This window comes from Mus caroli, unplaced genomic scaffold, assembly GCF_978045245.1.
Source record: "Mus caroli unplaced genomic scaffold, Mus_caroli_1 scaffold_20, whole genome shotgun sequence".
Taxonomy (NCBI): Eukaryota; Metazoa; Chordata; class Mammalia; order Rodentia; family Muridae; genus Mus; species Mus caroli.
The window spans coordinates 28,420,768-28,430,654 of NW_028227275.1; the positions used below are offsets into that span (position 1 = coordinate 28,420,768).

The window sequence follows — 9,887 nt, forward strand, 5'->3', positions numbered from 1 at the left end:
ACACGAAATGGAAATGTGAGAGATGGTTGAAAAATATTTCATGAAAGAGAAACTGAGAAGTTTCCAGAATTGGAACTTTGAAGCCTGCTCCCCCATTCTAGGCTAACGGCAATGCCATAATCCAGAGTCTCAAGGATAAAGTCTGAAAGTTATAACAGAGGACAAGTCAATACAAAAAGGCAAATAATTAAACTGAAACCAACCAGTTGGCACATCACAAAAGATATTCAATAATAATGCCTGTTGGGAAAGGGTATCAGTTTTATGAGCCATCAAAGACTGCAAATTCAATGGTCTTGAGAGACCTCAGGAAGAATGGTGGAGAGGAAGCAGTAGCGAATGCAGGGAGTGGAGGAAGCCCTGAGTCTGTGAAGTTCTGAGTGGATGTGTATTGCTGTCATAGAGCTCCGGACCTATGGGGAAATGGCAAAGCCTTCCCTTCTGGTGAGTGTCTGTGTGTGAGCAAGAGTGTGTGTGAATTTGTGAGTGAAGGACCCTAGAGGCTCAGGTCAATGGGGAAGTGGCAAAGCCTTTCCTTCATGGGTACGTGGTGTGTGCATGCATGTGTGCGCGCAGACAGGTGTGTACAGAAAATGTCCCTCCTGGCTTTCTCTCCCTGGATCATTATAGCCTGAGCCCTGCTCTCGTAAAGAGCCTGTTCTTTACCAAGATTAGTTAATCCTGTCCCCTTGGTTCAGCTGTATACACAACCCTTGGCTCTTCATCTGTCTGTTCTCACCCTGCCTCCTTTCTCAGCTGTATGTGATAACGCTACCTCTCTGTTCAACTCCGACCTGAACCCAGCTTTCTGTTGGTGTGTGTCCGTCCGTATGTCTGTCTTTTCTTCACTCCATCACCACACCCAGTCAGGTCCATCCTTGGAGCCATGTTGGACACGGCAACCAAATGGTGGTGGAATGGCAGCTAGATGGCACTTTCACAGATTGTTGGTGGCAGTACATAGCAGCTTGTGTGCTCATGCTAACTCTGTTACCCAAGAAACCCATTTACAGTGTCCCACACATAGGCTCCAGGAAGCCTGCCCCCAGTTGGCTCTGATTGTGAAATAAAGCTGCTAATGACCAATGGCTGGGCAGGGAGACAGAATTGGGACTTTTAGGATTCCCCAGGGCAAGAAACACTGAGAAGGAGAAAGGATTTCCCCATGAGAGAGGGTGTAAGACCATGCCATGAAGGAGCAGGGGGTAAAATGGCTGAAATGTGGGTGCAAAAGGAAAGTGGCCCCATGGGAGGACTGCCCAGAAGGAAGCAGGGCAACAAAGATACAGATTTAGAAAGGGTTAATTCACTCTGGAAATCAGTCTGGCGGTTCCTCAGAAAATTGGACATAGTACTACCGGAGGATCCCGCAATACCTCTCCTGGGCATATATCCAGAAGATGTCCCAGCCGGTAAGAAGGACACATGCTCCATCCACTATGTTCATAGCAGCCTTATTTATAATAGCCAGAAGCTGGAAAGAACCCAGATGCCCCTCAACAGAGGAATGGATACAGAAAATGTGGTACATTTACACAATGGAGTACTACTCAGCTATTAAAAAGAATGAATTTATGAAATTCCTAGGCAAATGGATGGACCTGGAGGGCATCATCCTGAGTGAGGTAACCCAATCACAAAGGAACTCACACAATATGTACTCACTGATAAGTGGATATTAGCCCAAATACTTAGGATACCCAAGATATAAGATACAATTTGCTAAATGCATGAAACTCAAGAAGAATGAAGACCAAAGTGTGGACACTAGGCCCCTTCTTAGAAATGGGAACAAAACACCCATGGAAGGAGTTACAGAGACAAAATTTGGAGCTGTGACGAAAGGATGGACCATCTAGTGATTGCCATATCCAGGGATCCATCCCATAATCAGCTTCCAAACGCTGACACCATTGCATACACTAGCAAGATTTTGCTGAAAGGACCCAAATATAGATGTCTCTTGTGAGACTATGCCGGGGCCTAGCAAACACAGAAGTGGATGCTCACAGTCAGCTATTGGATGGATCACAGGGCCCCCAATGGAGGAGCTAGAGAAAGTACTGAAGGAGCTGAAGGGATCCGCAACCCTATAGGTGGAACAACATTATGAACTAACCAGTACCCCGGAGCTCTTGACTCTAGCTGCATATGTATCATGGCCATTTGCAGCCGGCCATTTCCTAGTTGGCCATCACTGGAAAGAGAGGCCCATTGGACTTGCAAACTTTATATGCCCCAGTACAGGGGAACGCCAGGGCCAAAAAGTGGGAGTGGGTGGGTAGGCAAGTGGGGAGGAGAGTATGGGGGACTTTTGGGATAGCATTGGAAATGTAAATGAGGAAAATACCTAATAAAAATATTTTAAAAAAAGAATTACATACTTCCTGCTGAAGAGTTGTCAGTATAAATCAACCACCTCATGTGATAATACTGTAAAAGGAGTGAAAATTGGGAACAGTATATTTAAGACATGGGCTAATGCACTAGGATACATAAGGTATTCTTTTTAATTATTTTTTTTCTTATTGATATTTTATTTGTATGGTGTTTTGCCTGCATGTATGTCTCTGCACCATGTGCATGAAGCACCTGAAGACACCAGAAAGGACTATATAGGTGCTGAAAACTGAACCCAGGTTCATCTAGAAAAGCATCGGGTGCTTTTAACCCATGAGTCATCTCTCTAGCCCCTCATGGGTAGGCTTATCAAAGAATCGTGCTAAGGTTTTCTGACAGTTAGGTCAAAAATGTCAAATGATTGTGATAGTAAATAAAGTGAAATTCTGAAGTATAAAAAAAAAAAAAGAAAGGGTTAACTCAGGAATACCAGACTCTACTCGTGTCAAACAGTGGGGTGGTGGTATGGTGATTACTGCCCCTCACAGAGCTACTGCAACAGGCAGAGAGGCATACTCCATTACATGGGGATGAGGTAGGATGGAGATCATTGCCACGAGGCAGTACAGGCAGCTTATGGCAAGTTGGTGGCAGAGCCCTGACGTTTTCATCCATCTCTCTGTTCAAACCACCTGCTTTATGGAATCAACAGGTTTCAGTAGTGGGACGGTGAGGTCTGGCCTATATAGATGACAGCTGTGTCACTGAGTGAGGACTGAGATGGAGGTCAAACGTAGATATCTTCTTTGAGAATTCTCCTAAGATTGCAGACATATAAAAATGGGGCTAAAACCTAATTAACACATACACAACATGCACATAAAACATATGAGCACACAGCATTTTTTACCTCTGATATGTAATCTCATGCCAGGGTCACAATTATTGCTCTGACAGGTGGTTTTTTTTTTATTTTTATAAAATCAATAAACATATGCTGCAACTTGGCTCTGCATGGAATTACAGCAAGGTATAGATTGCACCTTATTTTAATAACTTCCAACAAGGTGTGAGCTGTGCTGTCTTAGGGTTTCTGCTTCTGCACCATCATCATGATCAAGAAGCAAATTGGGGAGGAAAGGGTTTATTCAGCTTACACTTCCAAATTGCTGTTCATCACCAAAGGAAGTCAGGACTAGAACTCACGCAGGTCAGGAAGCAGGAGCTGATACAGAGGCCACAGAGGGATGTTTTTTACTGGCTTGCTTCCCCTACCTTGCTCTGCTTGCTTTCTTATAGAACCCAAGACTACCAGCCCAGAGATAGCACCACCACAAGGGGCCCTCCCCACTTGATCACTAATTGAGAAAATGCCTTACAGCTGGATCTCATGGAGGCACATCCCCAAGTGAAGCTCCTTTCTCTGTGATACCTCCAACCTGTGTCAAGTTGACACACAAAACCAGCCAGTACATGTGCCTTGCTCTGAAAAACTTCAGGTATAATTCTAGGTTATGGTTTAATCCGAGAATCAATGAACTTGGACCAGCAAGATGGTTCGGAGAGTAAAGGCACTTGCTTCCATGGTCAACAGTGAGCTCCATCCTGGAGACCCACATGTTGGATGGAGAGAACCGATTCCCACAAGTTGTCCTCTGACCTTCACAAGTACACAGCGGCACACACCTCCTACCCCAACAAATAAATAAGTGTAATTAAGAGAAAAGAATCAAGGGGCCTGTCCAACCCCTTAATGAACTTAAAAAAAAAACCTTCTAGACTAAGCATGTGGTTCGATCAGCTGGCATGGGAGACAGGAGAAACTGAAGAGGTTGGGCACGAGGCTCTCAGCCTAAGTTGTTTTTAGCTTCCATTTCTTACAACTTCCTGGTCTCAGCAATTACAGCCAGTGGCCCCAGGGGGCAAAGGGCAGCAGCATCTGGAACACATTTCTATTGCAGGGATGCCGTCAGAGAGTCCAGTAGTTCACAATTAGTCTGCACCATGGAAACAGACTACAAAGCCCCAGATAAACGTGTCCTAATTCCACTGCTAATCCTGAGGGAGCTGAAGCCAATTTAGATGGAGCCTAATGTGTTATAGGAAATATAAAATAGCGCCACTAACTTCCACCATGTTCTCACTGGCCAGATGGGCCTCATAGCACTAACCCCAGTATCAGGATGAAGTGGAAAACGTATCTTCCTGTGCTCCAGCGCTTCTCCGGTGTAGGTATGGTTCCCACCCAGTGCTATTCTATAAAATACAGAACCTATCTATAATCTAACACCACGTCTATTGCTGGGTAGGAGAATTATAGAGTATGTGATACGTTACATGAGATGATTCCCTTAGGACTGGCTCTTGTACACGTGTTTGAGCGAATGCCAATGAACACAGGTATCCATCTAGGAAAGTGCTTATGACATACATACACAGTAATCAGAGGTTTTGGGTGGTGGAAAGAGGTGTCTGAAGCAACTTGGAGGTCCGCTAGACACGCTTTTAGCACTTTTTTTTTTTTTGTAAGAGTGAGACTGCTGTGGAATGCTGTCCTCTGAGCATAGCATGGCCGTTAGCATCTGAATCAGCAGCGTTGAGTACTGGCAGGAAATGGCAGCAAGACTGGGCTACAGTCATTCATAGGAGGAAGGGGGAGCATCAGAGACTTACCAGGGAGGCCAGCCACGCCTTACCTCCTAAGCAGCACTTGTTCCCCCATGCAACCGCGCACAGCTGCACACAGCTACCTCAGGTGACTAGGAGGTAAACAGTTAGGCAAAGGGGTCTCTATCTTTGCAGTTTTTGAGAGGTCTACACTCGAGCTTGGTTGGGACTTCCAGTGATGCTGGTGTTGTAAGGGTCCTCTGTATTCCATTAGGTAAGCCTGATAAACTCACTGGTTCACAAAGCTAGGCACAGTGGAGCCATTCCTTCAGTGCTATATGGGGTAGGATCCTATCTAGGGTGAATACACTCCAGGAAACATTCCCACCACAGAGGCCAACAGCAGTTGGAGCTTGAAAAGGCTTTCCGGATTTTTCTCACCTCCAGCAGGTCGATGTCTGAAGCAAAATTAGAAGCAGGTGGGAGAAGCTCCTGAGTGTGACCCTGGAGACTTCATTCTCTTTATTAGAAAACCTGAAGCCTTGCAACATGGTTAGACAGTGTAGAGTCCACCTACTCCGAGGTCTGTATGCACATCTGTGAGTGTCCTGGATTGGGCTCAGGACCAGGAAAAAGACAACTGTTTCTATCTTGCCTTTTGAACGCCCTGGCTGATGGAGTCCTTTAACTCTGTAGCATGGTACTGAGATCCAGGGATTTCCCTCGGCCTACAGAATTTGGTTAGATTAAGGACACTGCTATTCTACAGCTAAAATAGACCAGTCAGGAAGGCACCCTCCCTCAGCATGATCTCCAACTATCAACAGCTTCTGGGGGCATGCCTACTCTTCCGCATTCTAAGGAAGGTGAGAGAAAGAAAGATCCCCTCAAGGAAGGGAAGCCAGTGGACAGACCCCAAGGATAAGAAAAGCATTCAGAATCAAACAGGCCTGTCCTAGCTGCCCCTGTCTGGTGACAGATTTCACCAATGTATGCTCAGACAGTGCACAGCTTCTTACACTGTGGGCTGCTACACCATATGGAAGTCACATAATTCAATGTGGGGAGAGAGTTGCCAAAAAAAAAAAATCAGCAATAGTAAAAGGTTTCTGAAAGTACAAACAAGATTAATAAACAAATCAATTGTGCAACAAGTCTTGGATGATTCTGGTACTCTTGCCTTTCTTGCCTTTCTGCAGCCCTGGTTCTGAGCACACACAAGGACTGTGTATCATGCGACGCCATCCAACACCAATGGGCACAGCCTGAAACACCTCAGTTCAGACATGAGACAGACGTGCGGTATGAACTGCTCTGTTTTTTTTTTTTTTATATATTTTTATTACATATTTTCCTCAATTACATTTCCAATACTATCCCAAAAGTCCCCCATAGAGCCCCCCACTTCCCTACCCACCCATTCCCATTCTTTTGGCCCTGGCATTCCCCTATATTGGGGCATATAAAGTTTGCAAGTCCAATGGGCCTCTCTTTCCATTAATGGCCGACTAGGCCATCTTTCGATACATATGCAGCTAGAGACAAGAGCTCCAGGGTTCTGGATAGTACATCATGTTGTTCCAACAATAGGGTTGCAGATCCCTTTAGCTCCTTGGGTATTTTCTCTAGCTTCTCCATTGGGAGCCCTGTGATACATCCAATAGCTGACTGTGAACATCCACTCCTGTGTTTGCTAGGCCCCGGCATCGTCTCACAAGAGACAGCTATATTTGGGTCCTTTCAGCAAAATCTTGCTAGTGTATGCAATGGTGTCAGCGTTTAGAAGCTGATTATGGGACGGATCCCTGGATACAGCAGTCTCTAAATGGTCCATCCTTTCATCCCAGCTACGAACTTTGTCTCTGTAACTCCTTCCCTGGGTGTTTTGTTCCCAATTCTAAGAAGGTGCACAGTGTCCACACTTTGGTCTTCATTCTTCTTGAGTTTCATGCGTTTATCAAATTGTATCTTATATCTTGGGTATCCTAAGTTTTGGGCTAATATCCACTTATCAATGAATACATATTGTGTGAGTTCTTTTGTGATTGTGTTACTTCACTCAAGATGATGCCCTCCAGGTCCATCCATTTGGCTAGGAATTTCATAAATTCATTCTTTTTAATAGCTGAGTAGTACTCCATTGTGTAAATGTACCATAATTTCTGTATCCATTCCTCTGTTGAGGGACATCTGGGTTCTTTCCAGCTTCTGGCTATTATAAATAGGGCTGCTATGAACATAGTGGAGCATGTGTCCTTTTTACCGGTTGGGACATCTTCTGGATATATGCCCAGGAACTGCTCTGTTTTTTACTGCACATATAAAGTTTTTACTGCACGCTAATATAGTGGGTTAATGGAAAACAGAGTCTTGGAACATATGCCCATACCATATAAAGTATCAAATTCGTATATCTTTGGATTTTATTGTGTTAGAAAGTTTGATTTTTTTAGTCCTAAAAACCACATGGTATTGGTATACAGAGAGAGAGAGAGAGACAGGTAGTTCAAGGGAATAGAATTAAAGAGCCACAATTGAACTCGCATACCTATGGTCACTTGACCTGTGACAAAGAAGCCAAAACCATCCAGTGGAAAAAAGACAGCATATCAGCCAATGTTGCTGGCTTAAGTGTCAGCTAGTATGTGGAAAAATGCAAATTGATCCATTCTTAAAAAGAAAGAAAGAAAGAAAGTTTGATTTTAAGAATTGCTGTTTTTGAGTTGTTGACCTACATTTCGTAAGAGATAGCTGTGAAGTTTGGCTTGGGATTAGGATAGAAATTCCAATGATTTCTGAAGTTACCTTAAAAATTGCCACTACCATCCTTTGCTATGTATTTATGCAAAGCAGAGTTCTCCATATAGATTACTCAAAGCACTGGTTAGCTCTGAGAGATGTTGAAGATGTCCTACATTCTGCAGTGGCAAGCATTCGACCATGATTTTAATTAAGGAAAAATAAGCACACTTGGGCTGGAGAGATGGCTCAGTGGTTAAGAGCACTGACTGCTCTTCCAGAGGTCCTGAGTTCAATTCCCAGCAAACACATGGTGGCTCAAAACCATCTATAATGAGATTTGCTGCCCTCTTCTGGTGAGCAGGCATACATTTAGGCAGAATACTGTATACATAATAAATAAATCTATCTTTTTTTTTTAAAGTACTGCTGCTCTTTAAAAAAAAAAAAAAGCACACCTATCTTAATAGTATGTAAACTTGTTTTTTTTAAAATAAAATGTAGAATTATATGTTTACCAAACAACTGTTTCTTATCAGCAAATGTTCGATTTGTATACATATATTATAAACTTATATTCTGGGATTGCATAAACATTTCTTGGGCAGAAAGAGGCCTATCATCCTAACACTGAGAGGCTGAGACAGGAGGACTGCTAAGCATCTGAGGCCAACCTAACCACATAATTGTACATGTCTGTTTTATTTCCTCAGTTGAAGTGATGAGATGAGAGCTACACCCAAGCTGTGCAAATCCATGGCTTGGGCTGAGCCCAGAGCATTTCTTCCTCTGTTCTAACTATCCCTAGGCTAGGCCTAGAAGCTCCTAGCCTTCGTATAATCTGATCTACCAAGTTGACTGACTCAATCTGGCTTCTCTCTGTGTCTCCCTGAATTGCTCTGCTTGGCCTCATACAAACATCAGCAATCTGTTCTAATCTTCTGGCTCATTGTCATTCTCTGGCTCATTCTGTTTTCACTTGTGTCTAGCTTGATCTTTGCAGCCTGCCTTTGTAAAACTGTCATACACACACACACACACACACCACCTCTCTCCTCCAGCCCTCCCCTCCCCTCCCCACTGCTCTGCTCTTACGTAGCCTCTCCTGTGCTGGTGCGAGTTGGGCATATCCTACCTCTGACTCATTCTGTCAAATCTTTCTCTGATTTGTCACTTTGTCTGCCCCCCAATTAGACAGGACTTTCAAACATGGCTGCCTCCTTCTACAAACTAACCTTACCTTTATTGTTAGGGATTAAAGGTGTGTACTAAAGTGTGTCTGTATTCCAGCCAGATCACATAGACCTAGAAGCTCTTTGAGTGTGATCCCTTGCCAGAGCAGCCATGTTGCTGGATTAAAAGTTCTCTACACATAAAGAGTATTAGGCTAGCCAGGGATACACAGAAGGACTTTGTTTCAAACAGCAAACAAACAAAAACTCAAACCAAATCAACCAAGTGAATGAACAAGCAAACAGCCCTAATTATTTTTCCAAAATATTTATTGTGTTGAAAGTTTCTCAAAGCATTAGGTGTATGTACAGCTTCGTGTGTGTACCAACTGCATATTCAGGTGTGTAGAAATCAGAGGTTGATATAAAGTGTCTTCCCCAGTTGATTTCCACATTACATTTTGGAGCTCAGAGTGTCAGTGAGGCTAGGTGGTCCTTGAGCTCTGGGGCCTAACCCATCTCTGCCTCTACAGCCCTGGGATTACAGATGTGTGCCACTGTGCCTGGCCTTTCACGTGGATGCCACACATCCAAACGCAGCTCCTCGTGACTGTGCAGCAAGCGCTGTTCAGAATGAGCCATCTCTCCATCTTCAGTTTCTACACTGTTGACATTCAGACAAGACAATCAGTATTGGCTACGGGCCCCACTCTTGTGATTGGCCAGCCTGCCACTCTCTTACAGTGTACTCAATAAACTTTTTTTTTTTTTCAAAAAAAAAAAAAAAAAAGTGAAAAAGGAATGGAAAGGAAAGGAAAGAAAAAGACAACCAGAACTGAGCTTGGTAGAATGAAATTGGAGAAAATAAAAAACTTCCACCCTCCTCTCATTTTCCACAGTGGCTGTTTTACATATAATGTAATAAAATATTCAAACAAGTTTCCCAGTCATACAAGGCTTACCCAAAAAAGGGTAATCCTTGTCATCTTCCCAGCTCTGTGGCCATCCATGACTTCAAACTCATGCTTC

At 43.7% G+C, this 9,887-nt stretch overlaps 1 long non-coding RNA gene across 1 annotated transcript; it reads left to right on the plus strand.

Moving 5' to 3' along the window:
• The first annotated feature begins 277 nt into the window (after window positions 1-277).
• Window positions 278-9,595, plus strand: LOC147000148 (uncharacterized). Its single transcript, XR_015046178.1, has 3 exons — window positions 278-444; window positions 6,147-6,249; window positions 9,392-9,595. It is a non-coding gene; the product is annotated as an uncharacterized LOC147000148 (long non-coding RNA).
• Window positions 9,596-9,887: the final 292 nt, after the last annotated feature.